At 46.1% G+C, this 12,573-nt stretch overlaps 1 protein-coding gene across 2 annotated transcripts in view; it reads left to right on the top strand.

Moving 5' to 3' along the window:
• Positions 1–205: 205 nt before the first annotated feature.
• The window catches only part of TMEM266 (transmembrane protein 266), a 142,843-nt gene continuing 130,475 nt past the window's right edge, over positions 206–12,573 (top strand). Inside the window, exon 1 of one of the 2 annotated variants that reach the window (XM_032267312.1) lies at positions 206–604. The gene's annotated coding sequence lies outside the window, so the exon portion shown is untranslated. Of the gene's footprint in view, positions 605–1,041; positions 1,129–12,573 lie in introns of those variants that run through there. The other variant, XM_032267311.1, reaches the window with a different exon arrangement.

Genomic DNA, 12,573 nt, shown 5'->3' with positions numbered 1-12,573 from the left:
AGAGATGTACGCATTATGTGTGAGGATTTTTTTTTTTTAATGACAGAGAATATCTGTGGGTGCATCCAGATTGCTCAGTGGCTCCCCTTAACCCACCCGCTAACTGGAAACCATGGCCCTAGGACGAGCTTCTCCACCCGGGCGATGCTGCCTCAAGGGGCGCAATGTTACTCTTTTTATGCATCAAGCACAGACACACACACACAGCACATACGCAGGTCGGCAGCGTATCTGCGGTACTGGAATTTCATGAGGAAGGAGACGGGGGGCGTGTAAAAAGCCTTTTTAAGAGTGAGATTATGAACCGTGGAAAAGGAGAAACACGGTCCTACAAGGGTCCTGAGCGGAGGCCATGAAATGAATGTACTGACAGAGTATTCTCTCCCAGGCAGCGGACTGAGAGTCGGGGGGCTCTGACTGTGCCTTGACTCCGGCCACACACAAAGAGGCGTTTTTCCCTCGGTGGCGTCCAAGCCCAGGGGGCACTGCGTGCCGTCCGCTCCCTCACGGGGCGCCCAGCGCGGATGAACGCGGGGGACTGGGAAACAGCTTTGGAAGCGGCAGAGCGCTGCGCCAAAGCGACGGGAGGTTCCCATTCTCAGCGGTACGAAACCCCCCGGGTCCTCCGCGCCCCGGAGCGGCGCCCTCGGCCTCCGCACTTGTTGCTTCCGCGCCCCGCCTGCCTCCCCCTCAGACCCACCCTTCGCGGCCCCCTCGCCTCTCCACACGCTCGTACTCGGGCTGCGACGCTGCCCCGCGACGCCCCACCCACGCCACGAAGCCCGCGCTCTGCGTGGCAGCCCCGGAGGCGGCCGAAGCCCCGACCCCTGCCCAGCTCGGGCCACCAGCCAGTGCCCGCCGACGCCGTGGTTTCCTAGACAGCCGCGCCGCCGTTCCGCAGCCTCGGGAGCGAGCGCGCGCGCGGCCAGCGGGAGGCGAGGGCGCAGGCGCGGGCCCGGCCAAGCCGCCAGCGCGAGACCGCGCGCGCGCCCCCGAGCGCGGTGGGCGGAGGGGCGGAGGGAGCGGCGGGGCCGCGAGGGGGCGGGGGGGCGGAGAGGGGAGCCCCGGGAGCGCGAGCCGCGGCCGGCGCCGCTGCAGAGCCAAGCGAATCCCGAGCCCGGGCAGCAGGTATGTGTCCTCGCAGCCGGCCGCGGCCGGAGCTTCCCCTGCCTCACTGCCCGAGTCCTGTGGTCGGGGCGGGGGGTGGGGGTGCCGGTCAAGGTTTGCAGGATGAGTGCCCGGAAGGGCTGGGATCTTGCCGCTGACCTTCATCCCCCTGGCCGGGGGAGCCAGGCGAGGGTGCGTGGGGCAGCCCAGGGCTTCAGCTCCAGCTTGGGGACCTGCTTCTTGTCACATGCTTCTTATTTATTTTTTCAAACTGCCCTGGTTCGGGTCCAGCTGCCGATGCTTTACCTCCCCTTCTTTGCCTCCGTGTGCCATCTTGCATTTATTAATAAAACATGCAAGTCGGGGGGGGAGGTTGCTGCTGGGGGGAATCCCATTGCAGTATGGCAAGCGAGCGCCTATTTTCGGTTTTCAGACGTGGTATAGAGGTGGAAATCCCACACCCTGGGGATTTGTGGTTTGGTTGGTCGTGACCACTTTCTAGTGGGCTTCCCCCATTTGTCGGGAGGTGCCCCCGCGGCAGGATGGACTGTCTGGAAAGAATGGTGGGTTTTCACCATCAGGCCAGAATCCCCTTCAGGGGACAGGTGCAAGCTAGGGCAGGCAGTTCCCTGCTTGCTAACTTGCCAGGGAGGCTTAAACCTTGAAAATTGTCTCTCTTGATGGCCGAGAAAAGGCCTTCAACAGAATCCCTGGGACTTACATACTCAAACTCATTACGGTTTTGCATCTGAACATGACTAAAGCTAGCCACCTGTTGGAAGTCAGACCCCATGAAGCCCCCCATAATCTAGCTCACTAATCCCTGTTTCACAGTCACCAATACTGAGATAGCAATAGGCCCATATGGGTTCTTTCTATCCTCTTTAATGCTGCCTGGCTTTTGTTTCTTTTAAAATAAAACTACCTATGATTTGATGCCCTATATGTTAGAGGTTGAAATTATATGATTTGTTAATATTCCATACACCTATCACATCATATCCTAAAGACTGAATTTCTCTTCAGTGCCTATGTTTATTTCCCTGGCTTGTCACCTTGCTTTGAGCAACAGTGGGAAAAGTGGGATGTGTATAATTGCTTACCTCCTCCCCCTACCCTAAAATATTGTGATGAAAAGAATAGTAAGAGCTAGAAGTAAAAAATGAAAGTGGGGTATCACAAGATGTTGGGATATGATAGTTGAACTGTAATTGCTTCTAAAATATGTCAGAGTGTCACATCTAATCACGAGAAGGACACGTTTCTTCAGTGTTCATACGTACCAGGTACTGAGCTAAAACTATTTGTATATGATCTTAATTAGTCCTCACAACAAACCTCTTATGTCCATGTAGAAGATGAACAAGCTAGGACTTAGAAAGGTTAAATAACTTGCCCAAGGTCACACAGTCAGGGACAGGGTGAGGATGCAAACTCAGGCGCATGGGAATACTAGAAGTGGGGAGCCCCGAGGGGGCTTTTAATCCAGGTGCTGCTGCTCCATGTGCCTTTTCATTAAAATCAAGCTTATGCATGAGCACATTGGCTTGGGTCCGATTTTCCATTTCATAGATCCCACACCAACTCTGTGGCTTTCCAGTAAGAAAAGCTGTTGTTTCAGAATGGGTCAGTATGGAATTTTTTGAGGTGGCACTGAGCCTATAAAAAGTGGGGTCCAAGATGTGCTTCCATTTAATTCTGCCATACAAGGAGTTAAAGTTGTTTCCCTCCAGATTTAAACCTATAACACATATATGCATCAAGTAGACTGAATCACTCTCATTTTCCATGATCACATCCCACTCTACCCTTCTTGCTGCCCTGCATACTATCTTCTGGTCTCACTGTCAGTCATCAGAGCAACACTGCCTATCAAACTTGCCTGTGCATCCCTTAATGGAAGGAAGGAATCCATACCAGCTGTGGATCCTAATCCAGTTTCTCTACGATTGTAGCAATTATGCTTTCAAAGTTCTTGGAATCTGTGCATTCAGCTATGGATGTATATTTAATCTTTTTTAAAGTACATTATTATAATGCAGTTATTGGATTTTGTTAGACATTCCTAGCAGTCCTCATGGGCTTAGGAATTGCTGTAGTTGCATCAGTGAAAATTCACCCAGTGGGGCTAATAGCTTTTCTACTCAGGTCACATAGCTGAGATAGTGGAGAGAAAAGTATAGGTAATAGAAGGAATTATTTGGAAACTATATCCCATGCAAATTATAGCTTTTAATTATCAATTGGTGGATAATATTAAGTAGGAAATAGAAGACTATCTCTTTTAATTCTATAAGTTCTATTTTTTTCTCTTGGTCAATGCGATTGCTCTAAAAGAGCACCATAATATTACCTTTTTCATTACACTGTGTTCTTTTGAAACAGTATAGCAATTTGTACATAGCATTGTTATCTCATGGAAAACACTCCATTTGGGAAGGACACATTCCCTGGTGTTTACAGAAATGCTGAGACAGGATCTTTCTGTCTTGGGGATTTCCAGTCTACGATCAGATAAACCCAAGATGAGTCCTGATGTTACTGGGCAAGAGGCAGAAAACAGAGATGTTGCTCGATTTCTGGGGAGGAAATGAGTTTTCCTATGGGGAGCATTACTATCTTCCTCAGTTGGGAATCTCATGATTGAAGAGTTTGAGAAACTGACTAGTCTGTCTTCCATTCAAGCAGGATTTCATTTAATGCAGAGCTGAGAAGGCTTTCTGGTACAAAGGCCAATTCAGGAAATGTAAAAATGTTTCCGGACTACATTTTTTTTGTTTCTCTTGAAATGTATATTTAAGCTGGGAAAGTCAAATGGGCAACTATTAATGCTTAAGCATTATTTTTTTATTCCCTTCACCAGAGTTTTTTGGGAAAGTGGGGAAAGAGTAAAAGTTTTCCAAGCTATGAAACTCACAGGTCTTGTGGTGATTGATTATAATGAATATTTTAGTACATTGTTGAATAAGACACCAAGAACTGGGATATTTGTTTTCCTTGATTGACCTTGTAAGTTACTTCATTGTGAAATGTGGTTTATCTTATAGTATTTCTTAATTTAGTATTCTTTAAAATGAGATTTTTTTGTTCAGTTGTCGACAATCTTGAATCACAAAGAAGTTCACAGATTAATTTGAAGTACTTGATTTTCACCAGCCTCTCTTTCTCTGCTTGGCAGCCGTAGTAAGGGTTTTCATTTTCTTTAGAGAGTAGTTCACTTTCCATCCCCTTTCAAACAGACCCAGTGGGAGTTCACACATGTTAACCAAGCGTACTTATCCCAGGAACTTTTCCTGTGATCCAGGTCTCATCTGAGATCCTAAGGCTTCCTTTAGCCCTTTTTACACTCAGTTTCCCCATAGAGAAGAAGTTAAGAGTTGGATCACACCAAGTGGGCTTGGGTATAGGGTGGGATGGAGGCTACTCAGGACCAGGAGGTCAATTTTCCTGCACCAGCACCAGCCTATATTGTGATTTCTGCTTGCCAGTGTAATATGTGCTCATTGTAAAATGTTCAAACATTACAGAAATATAGAAGGTAGAAGCTTAGTGGTCCAACTTTTTGGTAATCTTACCCCTTAGCACTGACCACCACTAACAGTTTGGTGTAGATTCCTCCAGATATTTGAATGCCGAAACTAAAATATTCCTGTTTTCCAACAATACGTAGATGTGTACCATTTTGTTTTCTCGCACTTGGACCTCTTGGAAGCCCTTGAGTGGCATACTTTTAAACACCTTTTACTCAATTACACTGGGAGCTAGATGAGAGGACCCCTGTAACCAGGGGAAGAGGAGGGGAACTGATGTTTGGTGGGTAGGAACATGTCGTGTGTTGTGTCCTATGATAGGAAGTTTCACGTTCCATATTGCAGTGACCACCCTTTGTGGTCAACTGTTTGTAGATGAGAAGTAGGGGAGCCCAAGGTACACACCCTAAGGGCAGAGCTGAGATTTGAGCCCGGGTCAGCAGAGCTCAAACTCTAGGCTCGTTCCCTTTTGCACTCTGACTGCAGGATGAGGCACTCTCTGCCCCATAGTTCTCTGGCCTCCCATCCTATTCTGCTCCATCTACACTGGCCTCCTGCTGTTCCCCCTGCCCCAGGCCCTTAGCACCAAGGGTTCTGTCCCCTGGAATTCTCTTCCCGCAGATAACTTCATGGTTTGCTCCTGCACGTCCTTTCAGCTTTGCTCAGAGTCTAACCCACTCCCATAGACATCCTGTTCCTCCTCCCTGTCTTGCCTTTATTCATCGCACCTCCCAGCATACTATATTAATTAGTTGTTAAGTTTATCGCCCATCTCCCCCGTGGAATGAATGCTCCAAAGGGCAGGAGTCCAGTCTATTTTGTTCACTCCCCCAACCCTGGGACTGTGGGAAAAGCACCAATAAATCACTGTGGCATCCTTGAATCTTTCTAGCTTCCCACACTTTTTGTTTTTGTTAGTCCTTACTGCTCTCTGTAGTGAGCAGTGAAACCTCTAACATGCAAAAGCTTTATGTCTTGGGGAACAGCAAGAAAGTGGAGAAGAATCGGGAAAGATCTGTCTTACTCTTGAGCTAGTGTTGGGGAGAAAGGAACCTGTGAAGATGGGAAGAAGGTCACCTTAGGGTTGGGATGTGTGATGAGACAGCAAAAGGTGCATGGAGGGTTGGCCTGTGATGGAGAAGAAATCTGTGTGGGTTCCCTCGTATTGGGAGCGCATAACGTTTTTGAAGAACTTCCAAAGGAGACTCTGGATTCCTCCAGCCAACCATCAACTGTCCCAGTCGCCTGAGTCACTAGAATGGAAAAGGAATCTATGGTCATTCCCACTGGCTGTTTACACAGACAGGTAAATCCTTGCACTGCCTGCATTAGCCTGTTGCATTTTTTTTTTTTTTTTGAGACAGAGTCTCACTCTGTCGCCAGGTGCCAGGCTGGAGTGCAGTGGCGCGATCTCGGCTCACTGCAACCTCCGCCTCCTGGGTTCAAGCAATTCTCCTGCTTCAGCCTCCCAAGTAGCTGGAACTACAGGCGCATGCCACCATGCCCAGCTAATTTTTGTATTTTTGGTAGAGACGGGGTTTCATCATGTTAGCCAGGAGGGTCTTGATCTCTTGACCTCATGATCTGCCTGCCTCGGCCTCCCAAAGTGCTGGGATTATAGGCATGAGCCACAGTGCCTGGCCTAGCCTGTTGCATTTTTAAAACATTAAGTATCTGTTGGTATTATCCCTGTTTGAGCCAGGGCCTGAGAGCTCAATGCCAAAGCACTTACCCTGTACGTCTGAGAAGCATCACTGCCTGAGATCTCTTTGGCGTAAGCAGTCACAGGAAGCACTCTACATACATCCTTCATACGTCTATTGTTTGCAGTAGTTCTTGGGCGGCAGCAAAATCATAGGCACTTTGGGAATAATTCATCTATAGAACACTTTAGAATGGACTACACTGGGATGCTAAAGGGAGTTGATGGTTATGGGAAGAAGCCTGGGAGAAACTGCTCCTCAGCTGCAGGGGGGCCTCCTCTCCTCCTCCTGGTGGCTTTAATTGCTGCTCGAGGCTGTCTGAATTACCCGCCAGAAGAGGATTTCCCCTTCAAAAAACACAGCCTCCCTAAAACTGCTTTTGATTTGTAATAGAAGCTACTTAGTAGCTAGGATGGAGGCTTGATAACTCCTATTCCCAGAACTCATTAAAACAAGGAATTTTAATAAGTATTTTTGCCCTTTGCAGCCCAGAGTTTTAGAAGTCCAGGCAGCTGTTCTCCAGATTTCAGTGTCAAGCCACCACACATGCAGTGCTTCCTCTTCTTTCCCTTGGCTCAAAACAGGTCTGAAGCAAGTTACTTTATCTATGATTCCTTCACACTGTCCCATCCTGGTTACACAATTGCCATTTCGCCCAGCCAATACAAGGCATGAGCCTAATTAACCTTCCGCCCATGACAGTTTCCTTTGAAATAGTCAGATCTTTGATGCAGGGCTTTTAAAAAACAATTTCTACGACAATTACTAATTCTCCTTTAACTATGACTCCTAAAATTTGTTAGCTTTGCCCATCAAAACAAAAGAACAAGGTAAAATATATTGCAATTCCTCAATAAAGAAAAGGTTCTGGCTGGGTGCAGTGGCTTATGCCTGTAATCCCAGCACTTGGGAGGCTGAGGCAAGTGGATCACCTGAGATCAGGAGTTCAAGAACAGCCTGGCCAACGTGATGAAACCCTGTCTCTACTAAAAAAAAAAAAAAAAAATCCAAAATTAACTGGGCATGGTGGCGTGCACCTGTAATCCCAGCTACTGGTGAAGCTGAGGCAGGAGAATCGCTTGAACCTGGGAGGCGGAGGTTGCAGTGAACCGAGATAGCACCATTGCACTCCAGCCTGGGCAACAAGAGGGAAACTCCATTTCAAAAAAAAAAAAAAGAGAGAAGAAAAAAGGTTCCACTGTTTTGGGACATAGTCTCAAAAGAAAACCTTGAAAATTGAAAATTTCTCTCCCATCCCTCCCTGTCTTTTCACTGTCGGTTTCTACGCAAAGCTTTATCAGCTATCACTCCCCTTCTTGATACCCTGCAGGGAGCTCCTGCCCTCACCGTTCTACTAAAACAGAACTCTTAAAGGTCACCGGTGATTGCCTAATATAAATCCAATGGCTGTTTCTCAGATTTCGTTCATGATGGCTCAGCAACATCTGACCCTGTTGACTTCCTCTACTCCTTGAAATGATGTCTGTCGGCAGCTCCTTCCTAGTGGTGTCGGTCTCTATCTGGTTTCTCCTCTGCTGTCATGCTTCCTGTTCTATCAAGAGGCAGTCTGAAGTGCTTAAGAGTGTGGGCTCTGTCCATGATGTAAATCCTGGCTCTAGCACTTGCTAGAGTAGCTTTGAGTAAGTTATTTAATCCCCGCACCTCAGTCTTCTCATCAGTAAAATGGGGAGAAGAAGAGTAGCTACGGCAGAGGATTAGATAGTATGCTTAGTAAAGGGTAAACACCCAAAAATGCGATTTTTTAAAATCATATAACTTCCTGTTGTATGATAATATCCTGTAACTTCAGGATAAAACCCTAATGGCTCCCTCTGGCCATCAGGACCTCTAAGATTTCGCACACCCTTCCCAGTGTGTGTCCACTTCTGAGGCTTTGCTCCTTGCACTCCCTACTGAACCACCCTCACCCCTTCCCCTTCTGCCCCTCCTTCCCTGGCCTGAGGAGGGAAGAATGCTGAGGGCTACCCCTGCCCAGGAGGCAGCAAGCACAGCCTGCTTTGTAACAGAAGACAGCCTCCCTTGGGCACAGAGCCTATCTCCCTCAGACAGAGTATGAATTACTTAAGAACACCAGCTGTGATTTATACTTTTACAAAATATCTTCCTCAGCATTTAGCACTATAGCTTTACACACAATGGGAATTTAACTCATATCTTTTAACTGCCAAAACATTATAGTTTTACTTGGCCCTTCCAAAATCCTTTTTCCTCCTAAATTGAAACCTGTATTGATCAGTCCTGGAGTCCATGTAAGCTTGATACGGGATAATTGAGTCAACCCCACAGGGAGAGTTACCCATGTCAGAACCTTTTTGGAATGAAGAAGGATATATAGAAATAATTAAAATAATGGGAGTACAAGGAATAATAATTTTTTTTTTGCCCACCTGCAACTGTCTTGGTTGAGTTTTAAGGGAATAATAATTTAATGCTTTTAAAAAGTAGCTTGAAGTCCTACCAACCTATAAAGCTGTTAGAATTTTTAAGAAGTATTTAGGAGTTTTTTCTATACTCTCTATTCTCAGAGTAAAATGAGCTGTGAAGGTGTGAGCAGCAAATCTATCAGCCCTTCAGACCTTGCCGTAGGCCTGCTCCTGAGCCTCTGTGTTCTAGTCCTGCTTGCTTTCTCCTTCCTGCCCTGGTGAAGAGGACACTGAAGTTGTATGAAAATCAAAGGAAGGGTTGCCTACTTAAAAAAAAAAAAAACCTTTATTGGCATTGTGGGTCGGCATGGCAAAGACAGCCTAAGTTTTCATCAGCATCTGCTGTATGTGTCCCTGGGGTCATGAAGATAGCTCTAGCTGTGCTGACAGCAGAACAGCTTCCCACCCCAGCCCTGGAAGCCATTAAGGACCATGTGCTTTGCGTCTTGAAATCCCGTAGCAGAGTTTCTCAACTTCAACACTGTTGACATGTGGGGCCAGGTAATTCTTTTTTGCAGGCACTGTCCTGTGCATTGCAGGATATTTAGCAGCATCCCTGACCCTTACCCACTAGATGCCAGGGGTACTACCACGACCACCCCCCAGCCTCAGTGGTGACAGTCAATCACTGTCACCCCAGTGGTGACAACCCAAAATGTCTCCAGAAATTGCCGAATGTCCCCTGGGGTGCAAAGTCGCCCCCAGCTGAGAACCACTCTCCATGGGACTAATACAGAAAACTCAGCGTCTTTCTAGTTTATAGAATACAGAACTTAGATAGTTTGGGTCAAATGAAAATAAAGATTGGGTTATAATATACATGAAAGGTAAATTTAGGTTTAAAATTACACAGAGAAGGAAAATGTAGAGTCTATAAGTAGTTGTAGATTATATAATAAATGAGATGTAAACAAATTACAGAAATGCAGACCATCTTCTTAGTCCTAAAGGCCTCAGGTCTAGATGCAACAAAACATTCCGGGACTGTATAAATCATCCTTGGGGCTGGGCATGGTGGCTCATGTCAATAATCTCAGCACTTTGGGAGGCTGAGGTGGGAAGATTACTTGAGGTCAGGAGTTCGAGACCAGCCTGGCCAACATGGCGAAACCCCATCTCTACTAAAAATACAAAAAATTAGCCAAGTGTGGTGGCGCATGCCAGTAATCCCAACTACTCGGGAGGCCGAGGCAGGAAAACTGCTTGAACCCGGGAGGCGGAGGTTGCAGTGAGCCAAGATCGTGCCATTGCACTCCAGCCTGAGCAACAGAGCAAAACTCTGTCTTAAAAAAAAAAAAAAAATCCTTGGGTTGTTTTTTATTTTTTTGGCATTGTATATAAGTGCTTAAAGTATGTAATAACACATTGTAGGACTGTTAAAATCATCCTTGGGGTATTTTTTTGGCATTGTATTTTAAGTGCTCAGCGTAGTTGTAGGCCTCTGACAATAAGTATATCACACCAAAAATAATTAATATTTCTGGAGAGATCCGAAATATTTGATTATGACTGGAGGGAACTAGATTTGACCTGCAAAGGGCCAGCTCTTCCCCACCAGAGCCTGCTTGTGACCATCAAGCCACTCTAAGACAGCACTTTCAGGTGCTTCAGGGGTAAAGTAGAACCGACAAGGTACTTTGTGCTTTGGTGAAAGGCCACAATTGCCCAGTAATCTTCATGGCTCTTAGAAAATTTAGCTGTAGACTTGCGATTTAAAACCCACCTCCAATTGACAGTCATCATTATGTTCTCTTTAAATGCAGTAGCAGAAATTGCATGCCATACCCAAAGGCTAAAAGTGACAGTTAAGGACATGCTTTCTGAAAAACTTTAAGGCTCCGACTTTAGGAGAGACCTGATTTGGCCAGCGATTACCTCTGGCTTGTTAATTGCATTAGGGAAGGAAAAGTGTTTACACAGATGATCTCCAAAATGCTCCCTACGAATAGTCTCGAAATAAGCCTTGTGAAGTTTCTTGAATCAAGGAGGCAAGGTAGAATGACTAATTCCATGGACAACTGTATCTTCAGTGTTTCAGACTTGTGCCAACAGGTGGCAGGAACTCCAGAGATCATATCCAGTGCTATGGACTGAATTGCATCCCCTCCAAAAATATATATATGTTGAAGCCCTAAGCCCCAATGTGACTTATCAGGAGATAGGGTCTTTAGGAGATAATAAAGGGTAAATGATGTCATAAGGGTGGGTCCCTAATCTGATAGTACTGTACCTTTCTAAAAAGGAAGAAAGATATCTCTCTTCCACTTCCGTGTGAGGACACAGTGAGAAGGTGGCTGTGTGCAAGCCAGGAAAAGAGCCCTTACCAGAACTTGACCATGGTGGCTGCCTGATCCAGGACCTCCAGCCTCCAGAACTGCAAGAAAATAACTTTCTGTTGTTTAAGCCACCCACTCTATGATGTTCTGCTATGGCAACCTGTGCTAACTAATACATCCAGCATCCTCATTGTACAGATGAAGAAACTGGATGCAGACAGGTAGACTTGCAAGAGGTCAAGCTTCTAATGAGTGGCAGGGCTGGAACCTAGAGCCTGTGCTTCCTGATGCCTACTCCAGCGTACATTCTCCTTCCCACACTTTCTCCAGTCATATGGTCCTCTTACTTATCATCTCTAGAACCTACACCACATCACTTCCATGAGCATCGGGGTCCACATGCTTGCCTTGCTTATCTCAGGATTGTTGCAAGGATGAGTTGCACAGTAGAAAAAAGACAGTTCCTAAACTACAACCTAGTTTGCAAATACGTCAGACGCAACTCAGATTCATCCTAGTTACCAGGAATCCATGAGCCTCTGGAAATTGTAAGTCTTGTCAAGTAGGTAGCTCTGTGAGGTCACACTAGGCTAGCTTGACTCATGGGTAGGTTGGCTGTTGGCTTTAGGGAATAGATCAGAGGACAGAGAAGGCAGGAGGAGATAGGGCCTGGTTTGGTGATGGACCACCTCAATCAAGGTGAATGCTCTTCTCTTTGGTTGAGTTGTAAAAGCTGAGGTTGATATGAGTTTGCATAGTAAGAGGAATGTTCGTCTTAAAGAGGACAGACCATCAGAGTTGGAGGAGGCCTTGGGAGCTTAAGGTACCAGCCAGAGTCTCTGGTGTTAAGCAACAGAAACATACCCTGATGGACTGGGCATGGTGGCTCATACCTGTAATCCCAGCATTTGGGAGGCCAAGGTAGGCAGATTATCTGAGTTTGAGTTCAAGGAGTTCAAGATCAGCCTGGTTAACATGGTGAAACTCTGTCTCTACTAAATACAAAAATTTGTGCATAGCATGGTGGTGCACGCCTGTAGTCCCAGTTACTTGGGAGACTGAGGCAGGAGAATCACTTGAACCTGGGAGGTGTAGTTTACAGGGAGCCAAGATCATGCCACTGCACTCCAGCCTGGGCAACAGAGTGAGACTCTGTCTCAAAAAAAAAAAAAAAGAAAAAGAAAAAAGAAACCTACCCTGATGAAATTCAGCAGTAATGACAATATATAAATTATAAAATCTTGTACAGTTGTAAATACCATTCTCAGCTCAACTTTTATTGCATTTTTGAATATTGTGCAACTTTTATTATGTTTATTGAATATTCATAATATTGAAGTAGATCAGGAAGGAATATGTTTATCTGGGAGTAAGAAAATCAAAAAAGGCCAGGCGCGGTGGCTCAAGCCTGTAATCCCAGCACTTTGGGAGGCCGAGGCGGGTGGATCACGAGGTCAAGATATCGAGACCATCCTGGTCAACATGGTGAAACCCCGTCTCTACTAAAAATACA

This window comes from Sapajus apella, unplaced genomic scaffold (genome assembly GCF_009761245.1).
Source record: "Sapajus apella isolate SASKATOON/1434 unplaced genomic scaffold, GSC_monkey_1.0 scaffold168, whole genome shotgun sequence".
In the NCBI taxonomy this organism is placed as follows: domain Eukaryota; kingdom Metazoa; phylum Chordata; class Mammalia; order Primates; family Cebidae; genus Sapajus; species Sapajus apella.
Note: the sequence above shows the minus strand (reverse complement) of the source record. Positions and strands in the feature narration are given on the sequence as shown.